This window comes from Tasmannia lanceolata, unplaced genomic scaffold (assembly GCF_043159265.1).
Source record: "Tasmannia lanceolata isolate RefF3 unplaced genomic scaffold, GAP_Taslan_0.1 ptg000029l, whole genome shotgun sequence".
NCBI lineage: Eukaryota > Viridiplantae > Streptophyta > Magnoliopsida > Canellales > Winteraceae > Tasmannia > Tasmannia lanceolata.
In genome coordinates, this window is record NW_027518706.1 from 4,427,831 (window position 1) to 4,442,434 (window position 14,604).

The following is a 14,604-nucleotide window of genomic DNA, read 5'->3' on the forward strand; positions in this document are numbered from 1 at the left end:
CACGTAGCTCTGATACCAATTAATTCAGAGGCGTTGAGGAGAAGCACTTTTAGGATAAGGGGCTAGGATCATCCGATCAAAATGGGTTCAAGGGCAATGGAGCACGGATGTGAACGTTGATCAGTTCAATGGATCCAATCACTTGTCCGTGGTACATTTCGGCATAAAAACCAAAAACGGTTTCTACACACAAGTGTAGATAAGTTATCTACACACTAGCTTAAAATACAGTGGAGGGCATATTGTTTGGGTGATCCAAAGCATTCATTTGATGGGCCCTCACATAGATAGGGTGTCCACAAAAAATCAGCTTCATACGATCATGCCAACCCTACATCCATTTTACCTCCATAAATCGTAGGGTTGGGATGATCCTATGGAGCTAATTTTTTGTGGACACCCTATCTATGTGAGGGCCAATTAGATGAATGCTTTGGATCACCCACACAATGCGGGCCCCCACTGTATTTTATGCTAGTGTGTAGATAACTTATCTACACTTGTGTGGAGAAACCTTTTTCTCAACCAATATTATATATTATCCAACGCTCTGGCCAATAATTTGGGAGGCCCAGATCATTTGACACATCGCCATATTAGATAGTAGGGGCATAGGTATAAGAACCATGATACTGTGTCCCCACCCCAATTTTTAGGGTGGAACTATTCCCTATGTCATTAAAAAAAAGATAAAAAAAGAACCATGATGCTAATTATAGGGGTGCCACTCGAGCCCGATTCAGTCAGTTTGTGACCAACCTAACCGAAGCAGAGGTCACATGACTCAACCCTAGCCCGACTCAATCCGAACCACAGGTTGAGGAGGGTCAACTCTAATCCAAACAGCCTTTAAATCTATCAACCCTAGCCCAACCCATCTAACCGGATAGAGGGTCTGGTTCGGCTTGGTCGCGACAAAAACAGGAAAAAAATAGAAAAAAAAAAAGTATATCAGGGGACCAGGGTCAACTCTAACCCAAACAGCCTTTAAATCTATCAACCCTAGCCCAACCCATCTTATAACCTGATAGAGGGTCGGGTTCGGCTTGGTCACGAAAAATTAAAAAAAAAAAAAAAAAATAAAAAAATAAAAAAATAAAAATAAAAAATATATATATATATATATATATATATATATATATGAGAATAGAGTTCCTAAGGTGTCACCTCATATAGCTTATATGAGGTGGCGCTCACAAAACATAAGGGGCCCACATTTTTGGGGCGATCCAAACCACTCATTTGAAAGGCCCTTAGATGGATATGGTGCCTACAAAAAATCAGGTCCATAGGATCATCCTAACCCTTCCATTTATGGAGGTTAAAAATGGGCAAATTTATGGAGGTTTATACCCATTCATTTCAACCTCCACAAATGGAAGGGTTAGGATGATCCTATGAAGTTGATTTTTTGGGCACACCCTATCTATGTGAGGGCCTATCAAATGAATGCTTAGGATCATCCAAACAAAGTGGGCCCCTTATGTTTTTAAGCGCCACCTCATATAAGCTATATGAGGTGACACCTTAGGAACTCTATTCTCATATATATATATATATATATATATATATATATATATTAGGTGACAAGGTCAACTCTAACCCAAACAGCATTTAAATCTATCAACCCTAACCCAACCCATCTAACCCAATAAAAGGATAAAATGTTGGGCTCGGGTTGGTTGTGACAAAAACAGAAAAAAATATAAAAAAAATGTATATTAGGGGACGAGGGTCAACTCCAACCCAAACAGCCTTTAAATCTATCAACCCTAACCCAACCCATCTAACCCGATAAAAGGATAAAAGGTCGGGCTCGGCTTGGTCGTGACAAAAACAGAAAAAAATATTAAAAAAATGTATATTAGGGGATGAGGGTCAACCCTAACCCAAACAGCCTCTAAATCTTTCGCATGCATTCATCTTTGCACTTTTAGTTTCTATCTCTATTACTATTTATATTTCTACTTTCAGTTTCTACCTTTATTTTAATGAATAGTTGTTTTGCTTATACTAACCGTTTAATCATAAGAAATGTTTTTATAATGTAATTCTCATTTTGTAGCTCTTATTATGCAAGCCACTAAGGGATCTTGTTCAGCTCGTTATGACTCAGTTAGTACAGTTTTTATAGGTTTACATGATGACATGAACACAAAATAAGAGAGCTTATAGGGATTGAGGAAAGTGTGTTCAGCCATTGTTGGTTTGACTAGTTATCCTGTCAGGCAATTTGCCTTAGTTTGTTTTATTCAGTGGATTAGTTTCAACTTATGTTAGGAGGCTTCCAGATTTTTTTGTGTTGGTAGTTTGCAAATTCAAAAGGAAATGAAATTACTATTTTATAGTTGAGAGTCAGCTTTTTCCCTTTTGAGGTAGCAATTCGGATTTTGAGATTTTGAAAAAAAAATTATGTCTAAAAATTTACCCCAAATCCAGGTCGTTACACACGGTTGGCTCCACGAATGAAACACATCATATTAATGGATATTCATACATAGGCTACACAAACAGAGGGAATAATTCACTCTTTTCTCCTCTTGAGAGGGAGAATTGCTATGATTTGTGGATACGAACACGAGTGTCGCGTGTTGACACACGGATACGGCAAACTCCCAAAATTTTGAAACGGGGACACAACTAAAATAGAACGTAGATATAATCATAATTTGTGGATATGGATTCCTATGTCAAGTTTCAACACGGATACAAGTTGTCAGACATGAGGACATCTAAGAATCTAAAAATGGTGAAATGTACATACATATAAAATTACTAATTATTGTATAATTTGTAACAATATAAATATGGTAATCATTTAACAAACTAATAAATCTCAACTATAATCTAAAACAAACATGAGATAATCAAATAACAGCACATTCATCAATTTAATCTAGTTATCTTCCGTCTCTAATATACAGCTAGTAAGGGAGACCAATATGATATAATGAACATAGCATTGGTCCTATTGGAATAAGAGTTTGTTTAGAGTTTTAGGTTTAGGGGAGGGGAGGGGATATAACAACAAATATTATTTAACGAAGAGTTAAAAGAAGAGTTTATAATAAAAGAAGAGTTAATGATAAAAGAGGCATACAATATTCTATAATAAAGTAGAATGTCACACTTGACACAGTACAAAAACGTGTCCATAAGCCCGTATGAAGTCTAACACTTCTAGCATTACAGTTAAAGGTGTCTAAAGGAGTGTCGACACGCTTGTTGCATCAGACACGACATGACACGACACATGTGCCGGTAATAAATTCAAAGTGCCGGCTAAATCATAGGTGAATTGGTAACTGCATCCAATCTTCGAAAAAGTCCATATTGTTTCGATTATTCAAATTTTGATGGGATATGGACCTAATCCCTATGAATGTGAGCAAACCTTATTCCGTGATTGTGCAGAGTGCAGACAATGGCATAAGAAATATAAACCACTTAAGAAATGTGTGCAGATTCTGGATTTGAATGCCAGAAAACGTGTTTAGGTGGCAAATTTGGAATCATGAATACTAGCCATCAGGAGGTTATTCGTCAATAATTATGTCTGGGTCAATGTTGGCATGGATAACATGACTATCAGTGCTACGGCGAACAGTTCCTTTTATGCCCATCAAGCAGTGTTCCTAGTCCACAAAATGAGGCCACAAATTATAACAAGATATTTATCCATAAAAAAATGAAGATTATATGCACCAAGCAGAAAATATTAAGGCAATTATAACCAACCTTAGAGGGCTGAAACAAAGTGTGTGAATCATGGTGCGGTCCTGGAGTCGCATTCAACCTGTTTGTCCTCACCCAACATATATCCTCACATCTCCGAAATCGCCACTAAATTAAGAGAAAAAAATACCATACAAACAAAAAAGAAGCACATTAGAGGGAATGAAAGGATATATTACAGTTGAAAACATTACTGCATTCCAGCAGGGGGCAATGAAGTGAAGTTTTTTTTTTTTTTTTGGTCTGTATTATGTGTGAGCATAAAGTCCAAACTCCAAGCATCCATTTTCCAAAATAAATAAATAAAGTCCAAAGCAATGCAATGAAGTTAAGAGATGTTATCATGTTAATGCTATCAGATATTTTCTTTAGGGTCCTCTCTTAGCTGTGGTAATCAAGATCAATACTCAATTCCGATGTAAGTGAAATAGTAATTTCTGTTATGCTCAACTAACATACCTTCTTTAGGCACAGGCGTCCCTGCTCAAGACCCACACCTTCACCAACCCAAAGGAAGATAAATGGAGTGTCAGCAATTGACTGAAAACATGGTAAGAGCAGAATTAAGACTTCAGAGAAAAGGCACAAGGTTATAAAATAATATGAATGGACAGCAAATGTTGCATACGTAATTATGTAAATAGATTTGAGAGAAAATAAAGACATCCACACCATCGCCAACACTGAAGCGAATAAACTTAGGACAAGTAAATGATGTACCTCAATTTTTAGATTTTGTATTTCTTTTGGTGTCCAGTACTCCATATGGTCAGTAACACCAGGAGCCCGATGGACATATTCCTCCCATGGGGGATCGACAAGAATGACATCGAACTTGGTGCCAAAAAATTCCGAGGACAACACATGCTCACGCAGGTCGCACTTGTAATACATGGGTGGGGATGCAGATTTGGCCACAATTTCATCTTTCCTCTGAATAAGTTCCCTCAGCTTTGGGTAATCCTCCACAACACTGGTGAGTTCTAGCTCCCTGATGAAATTCTGTGGTCGCATACCAGTATCCACAAAATTTTGGGAGTAGTCATTTTGCTCTCCCCTTGAAGGAGCTTTACCAGGGTGAGCACTAATCCTAGGTGGACCCCAACCCATTGGAGCATTATCATGAGATACCTCCACAGCACTGGTGAGTTCTAGCTCCCTGATGAAATTCTGTGGTCGCATACCAGTATCCACAAAATTTTGGGAGCAGTCATTTTGCTCTCCCCTTGAAGGAGCTTTACCATGGGGAGCACTAGTCCTAGGTGGACCCCAACCCATTGGAGCATTATCATGAGGTACTCCACGTCCGATTGGTGCCATTATATTAAATCCAGGACCAGTTACGTTGGAGATACTCCTCTTCCAGGGCCAAGTTGATTAAAATACATTGCATGGTTTGGGCCAGTCCCCATATTAGGAAGGAATCGCGGTCCTGACAATCGAGGTGGTGGTATGGGAGAAAGTCCAGGTGGGGTAGCTAACATATTCATATCAGAACCTCGAGGTTCAGGCCAAACAATGGGCCCTGGAGATGGAGGAGTGAAAACCGGTACAATTGGTGGGCCTGGAGCTGCGGACATGTTCGGCCCAATGGGCTACATGGGTCCAGGTAGCAAGCCCAAGTGACCAAAGGCAGGTCCCACAATAGGCACTGGGATTAATACACTTTGCCTGTCCCTCCCCTGAACGCTTCCTCTTCGTCCTCTCCAGCCTCCTATCCTTCCTTGAGGAATGCCCCTATTGAAAGACCCCAGTCCCTGGTTATTTCCAAATGGAGACTGTGAACCCCTAATAGAAGTCTGGCCTGCACTAGTAGTATGCCTAGAAGACATGGATCCAGACTCCTCGCTCCCACAATCGAGAGACTCGGGCCTGATCTCTATCACATCAGAATACTCATTTGTAGTTCCAACACTAGAGTTTTTCACGCCTTTAGTCCTGGTTCTATCTTTTCTATAAGCAGGTGTATCATGAAGCTTCTCATTATCCATTCTATCCCGTTCCATTCTATCCTGTTCACGCCTCTGTGAGTCCCATTCCGTTTTATAGTCAAAATCACCATCCCCATCTTTTGCCTCTTTATCATTCCAGCTCTGCTGCCTTTTCCTCCAACTATCTTTAGAACCTCCTCAATCCTTATCTCTGCCTTTGGATCTATCATTTCCGTAAGCTTCTTTTTCACATTGCCTCTGTTTGTGGCTAACGCTTCTTTCATTGTCAGATTGAGAGGAACCTCGATCAATTTTTTTTATTTTTTATTTTTGACGAGAAAGCTGGGGTTCGGCAAGACCCCCACCAGAAATAAATAAAAGCAAAGGAGAATACAATATCCAGGCCCAAGAGCCACAAAAAGGAAAACAAACTACAAATCAATAATAAAGAATAATATGAAAACAGAACCCCAACGACCAGGGGCAAGAGCAGGCAAATCCACCCAAAACAGATTCAAAACGAATCAAGATAGCAGGATTCTTCGGAGGCCAACGAGATCAGCCCAATCTAGGATAGACTTGACCCTTTTCATCTGCTACGATCAAGTCCAGCAACTTAGGCGACGCAAGGAATGGAACAATATCAAAGCCTTTAATAGGGCAATGGGTCTTGGATAGGTAATCAGCTGCTGCATTTCCTTCCCTCCTGATATGGGAAATTTTCCATCTAGAGAGCTTGGCCAGCAAGGATTTGATATTACTTACAGTGGTAATACTTTTCCAAGGGATGGTTGATTTGCCTTGTAATACTTCCACAACGAAGAGAGAGTCTGATTCGATCCAAATATTCGAAATGTCAATATCAAGAGCCAGACAAATACCCACTTCGATGGCCTGTAATTCAAGCCCGAAAATCTCTGCTTTGGAAACCTCAGTAGAGAACATGGATAGAAGCCAGCCATCATCGCTTCTGATTAGTCCCCCAATTGCGGCACCATTTTCTTCCAATGAAGCATCTGAATTAATCTTAAAGTGGCCTGCGTGAGGTTTAGACCAGGAGCAGGATTTGTCATTGATAACCCGGGGGGAGAATTTGTACCCAAAGGTTGCAGCAGCACAAATATTCCCTTCAGAAAAGAGGTCATGGCAGTGTGTAGAACTATTAATTTTGAATCTGACTTCCTCTAGAATATTTCTAAGAATGAAGGTCTTATGATGCTTCTTGTTTTCAAAGATCCTGAGATTTCGCTCTCTCCAAATGTGATAGATAGTGGCTTGGAAGCTGATTCTCATAGCTTGGGCTAATTGACCTTTGCCTCCAAAATGCAGTCTAAGCCACTCTTCCTCAAGCACTAGACTACGAAGAGGCCTTCGCCTCCACCCAGCTCTCCACAAAATAGAACGCCAAACCCAAGCAGAATATCCACACTGGAAGAATAAATGATCAGTAGATTCAACAGCATGCAAGCAGAGGGGGCAGGACTTGTCATGAACAATTGAAACAAGGAAAGTTCTGTCCCTGGTGAGTAATCTACCCTGAATTGCTTTCCAAGCAACAATAGAGTGCCTTGGGATGTTCTCTTTGAACCAGATGGATTTGGTCCACGAAAAAACAGTAGATTGATGACGAATAATATCCCAAGCACTCCTCAGCGTGAAATTACCATCAGCATTAGGCTTCCAAATAGCATCATTTCGCCCTGAGTTAGAAAAAATGCCATTGTTTAGGAATTTTCTTTCCTCCCGAAGCGAATCTTTTAAGATAATAGGATTCCATTGGCCCTGGAAATTAATTTGGGAGAGGATTTTAAGATCAGCAAGCAAGGGATCAGTAGATTGCTTCGAGAAGTTCCACTCCAGCCTACCATCAGGGTGCCAAGGCTGAGACCATAGATCTATCTCAGCTTCTTCACCAATGACATAACACGTGTGATTTGCAGCAAACTCCCTGGCTTTAAAAATACTCCGAATGGACCATGAGGGTCTAGATGGCATTCTAGTGGTCCAAATATTTCTATCTTTAAGAATCTTCTTGTAGAACCATCGGGCCCAAAGAGAATTTTGCCTTTTGATCAGATTCCAAAAAAAAATTATTTGCAGGGCCTGATTAACATCTCTGATATTTCTCAGACCCAGCCCGCCTTCGGATTTAGGCCTACATACATGATCCCAAGCCACGGTATGGATAGTTTTCCTATTCTCATTCCCCCCCCCCCATACATAGTTTCTAAGACATTGAGCAATCAAATCAAGGGTGCTTGCAGGGATGTTGAAGGAGGAAGACCAAAACACTTGGTAAGCCATCAAGGTTGATTTAACAAGCTCCACTCTACCAGCCATAGATAATGTCTTTGCGGACCAACTCTGAATTTTCTTCCTAACCTTAGCCACCAGAGGTTGACAGTCCAAATTAAAGAGCCTAGAGGAGAACAGTGGCAACCCGAGGTTGGGAACCTTCCTTGAATCCAAATCTGTCAAGAATGGAGTTTCTGATATGAGAGGAGGAATTCGAAAAGAAGATTTCACATTTATCCTTGTTGGCTTCCAGCCCTGTAATGTTAGTAAATTTCCTGAGGCACTTCAGCAAACCACTAGCAACCTCGATCAATTTCATCAGACTCTTGATGATGTCTCTCAATTCTCTCAGGGCTTCGTGACCTTTTAGTGTGCCTCACTTCCCTACCACTTCTATCTGTATTAACAGACCTCTCTCGACTTTCCGCATCATCACGGCCACTATGTGCAAGGTCTCGTTGCTGTCAATTCTTCTTAGTTTTCTCTCCATGGGCTCTGGAGCTCAGCCTATGGGCACTAGACTCAACATCCTTCACCATTTTATTTCTGACACTCCTCTGCTTATTGTCTCTAACACCTTCTGATCTTTCTTCTTGAGCCTCTGACATGCCTCTACTTTTACTCCTCTCTCCATCAACCCTTCTCTCTTCCTTCTTGCTTGATCTAGCACCCTTATCAATATTTGAATCTAAAGCCCTCCTTTTACTCTTTTGTGATTCAATTCTTGCATCAACATTTCTATCTCTAGAAGACGCATGCTTATGATCCAAATAACCAACATCATCGGCCTTTCTGACAGATTCGGATTCATCCCATCTGCTCCGCCAATTCCTTTTCCGTTCACAACTTCCAACCCTACGATTTGTAGAGGTAAAATGGACGTGTATAAACCTTCACAAATTAGTCCATTTTTTGCCTCCAGAGTTTGAATGGTTGGGATGATCCTATGGATCTGATTTTTTGTGGACACCCTATCTATGTGAGGACCATTCAAATGAATGGTTTGGATCACCCAAACAATGTGGGCCCCCACTGTATTTTAAGCTAGTGTGTAGGTAACTTACCTACACAAGTGTGTAGGAAATATTTTCTCTCTCTCTCTCTCTCTCTCTCTCTCTCTCTCTCTCTATATATATATATATATAAGTAAAGCGGAATCCTCTAAGCCGTGGTGGTGCCACGTGTCAGCTCCTCTCTATCAAGGATCCCATTGACATGGAGCCTATATCCCCAAGGATCCCATTGACAAAACCATAATAAAAAGGTTTGTCTGGTGAGCCATAGCATTTAGAAGTACAAAGCATTTGTATTCTTTCACTGTCTCTTGTTTTCTAATCTTCACCTCACCTACGTGCATGCATCATATAACGCGGCTTTTTCTTTTTTTTAAAGAAAATTCACTGGGCCACTTAGTTTGAAGATCCAAACCATTAATTTTTTGAGCTTAAACCTAAGTAATTTGTAACCCAAAATCATCTCAATGATCCCTGTGGAATGCCTGCCTGGCGTATAACTTTATTAACTTGGTCCAAACGAGTCATCATCTGATAAGTTGGTCTCTTGTGTAAACAAATATAAAATGGGTGTAAACAAATACAAAAGCCCCAAAATTTCTACTAGTCCATATCTCAGGGCTCAATATAAACCCCCAAAATTTCTACAAGTCAACTATATCTTTGGGCTTAATATACCCCAACATTAGTCGTTGGAACTTGTTAGTACCCCGATCAACCATTGAACGCACCATATCAGACCAATTACTGACATTTACTCCTAATCATTTGGAAATTAAAATTAGTGGCTCTAAACACCCCAAAAATTACATAACAAAAAGGAGTGGGAATATCAATGTCAATCCCCTAAATATAAATATCAATATTGTCGAATCGTGAACCCCTCATAAACGAGTAAAATAGCTCAAAAATATTATTAGAAACAAATTCGTGCCAAAAGATTGTGTAAATGATCTAATCTCAGCTTATGGCCAAAGTTAGTTACCATCAAGATCAAACAATAAGTATTGGGTCGATAGAGGGGGCATGGGCATTTACGTATAATTCAGACAATTGATCTTATAGACAGAAAACTGCCTACGTACGTAGCTCTGATACCAATTAATTCAGAGGCCTAGAGGAGAAGCACTTTTTGGATAAGGGGCTAGGTGTCACGCCCCAAACCCCACCCTGGGCATAAGACATGACAGCGTTGTATACCTGCAAAGCAAGCCCTACAAGTATACAAGGCTAGCAGAAAATATCAGATCTAAGCATAAAAATAAGCTAGACTTAAAGAAATTTAGAAACATCTCTTATAGGGTTCACATAATACTCACTGTCTAACTGACCAAATCAAACTAAAAGATCTCCAAGGTTAAGCCTCGACTTCCTCGTTCGCCTCACGATGATCTAAATCTGAAAATGTTATAAACCACAGTCAGCTGAAAAGCTCAGCACATAATAAAGCACTACTCTAAGTGTAGGTCTAAGCATACCATGGTTCAATAAGGGTCAAATAGAAAGGTCAGAGCTGAATAATGTAAGTCTCAAACAGAAAGAGTGGGTATAACGATAATCGAAAGAGTATATCAAAACAGAATACTGAACGGATGTGCAGTCGAAACTAAATAGTATCAAACAGTAATCAAAGCTAGTATCAAAATAGAAGTCAAAGCCAGCATCAAAACAGAAACCAAAGCCAAAAGGATGTCCAGAATATCAAAACAATAGTCAATGCCTTCGGAATTCAAAGTTCAAAATGCAAACTCCACTTCGAGATCATCAGCTTAGTCCAAAAAGCAAGTTATATTCACCCCGACTGCCCACGGGTCCAAAAAGCAAGTTACTATCACCCCGATTGCCCACGGGTCCAAAAAGCGTGTTATTGCTTACACCGACTGCCCACGGTGTCGGAACTAGTTCCTAGGTTCACATACTTGTCTATACGGCCAACGTTTACCCCCCATTGGTGGGATCACAGTTCTTATGTTCACATATAGGCTAATGCCCATGCCCCACTGATGGGGTCTTTTCTGAATTCACATAACCTAAGCCTCTCAATAGGTGTTCAAAGTTCACACAGTTCCAAAGAAGGTATTTAAAGTTCAAAGTGGGTGTTTCACATTAGTTCCAAAAGTCCAGATAACGGATCCAAAATTCAGAGTCCAAAACAGATATTTCCCAAAGATTCAGGTGTCATATCAAAGGTTCATAACAAATTAAAATAACCAAAGCAATGACGGTAACAAAAGCCATATGAGTCCAAACAGATGATATCGAAGAGTTCATAAGGATAATCGTCAAAGCCCAGCAAAAGGGTTCTATAAGAGTTTCGAGAGTTCACTTTATAGGTAAACTCAACATTATCGTGGCAAAGGCAAAAATCAAAGTAATCCATATCGGTACAAAGCCAAAGAGTCAATATCGAAACAATATCATAACAAAAATGAAATCAAATGGTACATAGGATAATAAAAATAGCATGCTAGACCCAAGTGATAACTGAAATCGTATAGGTACAAATCGGAGGTACACAAACAATAACATATGTAATTAAAGATAATGGCTTAACGGTTCACCCAAAGTAGTACGTTATTACGTAGCTCGATGAAGGGTGTACTCAACTTTTATGTCATTGTCTGCCATAGCTTACCATATGTTCCAACAGATCCCAACTTCTGTCAGTAGTCATCAATATTCCACGCTCTCTACATGCTTAGCTGACCCTAAAAAATTCCCAGAACTCAATCTCTTTACAATAATACATTGCCCTACAAAATCCTGGCTTCTCCAAGAATTAAAATATGTTGGTAATAATGAAATACTTTCCTTTGAAAACAATAAGCATCATGGTTACTTGAAATAAGCGTGGCTAGCATATGTGATTTGGACGATCTGTACATATCCTCTTGATCGAGCACTAAATCAATGGTTGATAATTATTTGAGATACTTTGGCCAATATCTTTCTATCTGGGGTTAATGGAGGCATCGGATGGAAAGGGGTGCACTTGATGTCCAGGCCCTAGCATCTTCATGGTGGAATTAACCATTGGCAGAGAGTTGAACCTTCAATATAATAAATGAAAATTAAAGGCTTGATGCTTCAATCGTTCTCTTTGAAATACAGATGATTGGCCATCCTAATTGAGATAGGGGTCTAAGGAGGATGGAAATTCTTGATTAATGGAAAAAAATTACTGCTATTGAAAAGCCGTAGATAGAGGTAGAGACAAAAGAGAATTAGACGTCCAGTTTTCATAGGGAAAATAAAATCCTACAGCTAAGATCACTTTGTACCACCTTAATCGTCCATAGCTAAGAGGAGTTTTGTTCCAAAGTAGGCCCCAAACATTCCGATTAAGCAAGTTAAAATCTATCGACCCTAACCCAACCCATCTAACCCGATAAAGGGATGGGCTCGGCTTGTTCAGGTCAGGTGAGACTTCAACTCAAACCCAACCCAACCCTATGTAAGGCCAACTTAACCCAAGCTGAAATCGGGTGAACCCATCAGGTTCAGGTTAGGTCCTACTCAATTGCACATTGCCGTACTTTCTTAGATCCAAATGGGATCCATGCTTCTGTAGCAAGTGATTTCAAAGTCGGACCCTTCTTCTTGTTTGCCTAAGTAAGCAGTCCAACCCTTACACATATCTCATGAGGATCTCATTATAGAACGCCACACCACGCATGGGAATTTGGCTCCAAGTCGCCGAGCTTTGAATGACTCAACTAGTGTTGGATGTCGTGAGGCAATCGATCAGCCCCTCTTTCAAGTTAATTGAGTTGTGATTAGTGATGGCGTCTGAATCCGGGTCTGCGATCGCGCGGTCGGTAGAGGGCCTCCGCGGGGTCTGCAATCACAAACGAAGGGGGTCAAGGGGTCCAGGGTGGGTCCCGGACGACCACTTCAACACCCAAGTCAGATCCTTCGACCAATCAATATAAAGGACAGCGAGAGGAGGAAGGGGTTTTATCAGGGTTACCAGGACCAAAGCGCGGGTTCATTTCTGGGTGTGCGGATGAGTGGGTCGGAGGAAACTAGCAGGGAGAATAGGATTAAATTCCTAGCCTCCTTTGTTGTTGCCTCGCCTCTTTTTCTGGTTGTTCTGCGGGAGCTTGAGAAAATGATGTCTTTTGAAAGCGTGGATCTCTCTCTTCTTCCCTTCCCTCCCTTTTAAAGGAAGGCGCGCGGACCTCTTCATCATTATGGAGAAAAAACCTTCCTTTGCAGGATTGGGCTGTTCTCCTGCTCAGCCGATGCGCGTGGCTTTGCCGGATAATTCCTTCCATAACTTGTGATGATGAGGTCTGGACGGCGAGAGAGAGACACGTGTCGTGATCGTATGGTCTTGCCGTTTCCCAACGCCTTTCTTCATGATGTTTAGGCTTTGTTGGTGCATGGACGACACGTAGCGAGATCTGAGAGTAGCGCCGTATTTGTGTCCTATCATAACACCCCCTTACTCCTTTGGTCCATTGAATGGGCCAAGGGAGTAACATTTTGGTTGAGTGATGTCACGGTGAGGGCATTTATGATGGCATCTGAATCTGAGGAGACGTGCCGTTTTATCCGGTGGCCATCTCCGGGAAGTGGTAGCGTCATTATGTGGGTTGCCTTGTTTCGAGATGCGAGATTTTTCTTCCTTGAGTTTTAAAAAAGGAAGACTACCCCAGCGTTCTGTCGTGGCTTCTCTCCCCCTCTTTTTCTCTGAGGTGGGTGCTTCTTTGCGCTGTTTCTTAACAACATGTCTGGTTCCCCTTCGCGAGTTAGGGGCTGTTTTTCCCTGGAATTGTCAAGCGACCCCGACTTGTCTTCTGATTCGGAGGAGGACCTTGCGGCCCGTGGGAAAAGGGCTAGGAGGGACTCGGACCCTTCCTCGGGCTTTCCCCCTCTTCGCCTTTCCTCCTTGCCTAGGGAGGACAAGTCGTCTCGGTCCCGGGGAGTGGTCTTTTTTCTCCCGAGCCTATTACCAGGGAATGAAACTGCGTGGCCGTGTTTCGAGGATGGGTAAGGAAATCGAGGACTTGAAGCGGGAGAACGAGGCTTTGCAGAAAAAAGGTTCGTTTCCTCAATGAGCAGCTGTTTGAATATGAGGTGGACCCCCTACTGGAGAGCTCCTGGGAAGAGGAGGGAAACCCTTCGGGAGAGGAGTCTTCTTCCGATTAGTCTCTGTCCTTTCCTGTTTTTCTGCGCATTTTTTTTCTTTCCCCTGTGCTATCGGGGATTTTGGGGTCTGCGTGCCCTGTGCTCTGTTTCTTATTTCCCTTTCTTTTTGTAGGCCTGTGGGCCAGGAGGATGTGAATGAACGATCTTTATGAGTTTGTGCTGTGTCTCTTTGTGTTTCTTTTTTCATCTGTTTGACATGAATTATCTTTGTTGCGAGGGATTGTGACGTTTTGTTCGGACCTGTACGGGATTCCGAGCCTTTTCCTAGCGCGTTTAATTTCCTTCGCCTGTTGTGTTCGTGCGTCGCGGTCTCGTGCCGGGGCCTGGGCGCGCGTTTTTCCTCTGGTGGGATTGAGGTCGGTCCTCTTTGCATGGTTTCCCACCTGCGGACCCTTCCCTTTCATTAGGTGGGGAAGCGTTGGGAGTGATTTGTGACGATGAGGTTTGGGCGGCGAGGAGGTGACACGTGTCGAATT

At 41.5% G+C, this 14,604-nt stretch overlaps 1 pseudogene; it reads right to left on the reverse strand.

Moving 5' to 3' along the window:
• Positions 1-342: 342 nt before the first annotated feature.
• On the reverse strand, positions 343-5,784 carry LOC143859458 (N6-adenosine-methyltransferase non-catalytic subunit MTB-like; annotated as a pseudogene).
• Positions 5,785-14,604: the final 8,820 nt, after the last annotated feature.